Genomic DNA, 1,660 nt, shown 5'->3' with positions numbered 1-1,660 from the left:
TCTAAAATTTCAATGTTACAGAATTGAGCAGAACAAATATTACATTTATTATGACCATGGTTTCGCCATTAAAGGCATCATCAAGTGGAGAGTGAACTAGCTTGTGAACAGGTATATATATATATATATATATATATATTTGTTTAACAAGGAACCGGAAGTAACTTTAACAAACACCACGAGACGAGAAGGGTGAGAAGTAGGTGGGGGTAGCTTAACTTGATTTTATCATTTAGAACTTTGTCTGGATTGATTTTTACTTGTATTTATTTCTAAATTTAGATATTTGTCTTTTTTTCACAGATATATAAAAGTTTGGAGACTTTTTTTCTTCTGGGTGAATTTGATGTGTAATTTCTATAACGTGTGATACAAATGTTTTACCCATTTTCCCAATTTCCAACTTCTTGATTGTTCTTTACCTACTGTCTGATCTACATATACACTATTGCAGGCTTGACATGTTAATTAGTAAACACTGTACTTTCTAATTTTTGTTTCAACGGTAGAAGGTTGGTCTTTGTTTAGTCCGTTATATATTTTGTGAGAAGGTAGCTTATCTTACACCATTGTCATTTGGTACAGTATGTGGGTATGTTGATTTTAAGTTGATTTTTTAAACAACAGTTTGTCACTTAACTTAAGCACAACCATTATTTACAACAATTTGTTTTGTTACTTTCGATTAACTTTCAGTATTCAGATGAAAAGAGTAAAATGAAAAGCCTGTGAACAAACCATGTTAGTTTGCGAGACATTGGAAGTCTTGAAGAAGTATATATGACATTGTCATTATAAGTTGGTTTTCTGATTAATTTATAGGATTGTGTGCCGTTATTTATGCCGATATCTTAGTCAAGAAAAATTAATGTTTCTCTTTTCACTGCATTCCCTAGAAACTTTAATATATTTGCTTTATGATTTTCGAAGAGTTACAAAATTGTCAATTTGATGTTTGGAACCTGACCAAGACTAATCACATGATCATCATATCTCTACCAATATTTCACATATTCTGCATTATTTTCATCACTAACCATATCTTCTCTGAATCACCCATGAAAACTTTCGCAAGGAAAGAAGAAAAAAGATAATCCATAGCTAATCTGTTGTTTGATTTCTATAATTAGTCATTAAACTTGAATCAGTTCTGATCTAAGCAAGTGGTTATCATTGTCTGTAAATTCTGGGTTATTACAGGTTTACTATTCCTTTATACAATAAATCACTAACAATTTGTGAACATTCTTTGACAAATAGACTAGTGAAAATACTACAAACATGAATCAAAACAACTTTATCATTAAATGGTTTATTTTTTTTATTTTTTCCACAACTACATCAAATGTAGAGAATAGTTTACTAAAGTTGTAGTGAATTTCTTAAGACAGTGACTACAAACATCTGAACAATAATTCAGTTCTAGTCAAATGAACCCAAAGAGACATCATTACAGCTATACAATCACTTCAATAATAATATTAAAATCTTTAGTCTACAAATTACCTCATTTATTTTCTGATGCTCCATACTTCTCTTCTTGTTCCTCTTTTACTAAATCAGACTTCAAAATGGTATGTAAAGATCTTTCTTGTAAGGAACCACCTTCTCCTGTTGGTAGAAGTATAAATAATGTAGATTTGTCTATAACAAGTCTGAA

The sequence above is a fragment of the Limulus polyphemus genome, unplaced genomic scaffold (genome assembly GCF_000517525.1).
Source record: "Limulus polyphemus unplaced genomic scaffold, Limulus_polyphemus-2.1.2 Scaffold9333, whole genome shotgun sequence".
NCBI lineage: Eukaryota > Metazoa > Arthropoda > Merostomata > Xiphosura > Limulidae > Limulus > Limulus polyphemus.
Note: the sequence above shows the minus strand (reverse complement) of the source record.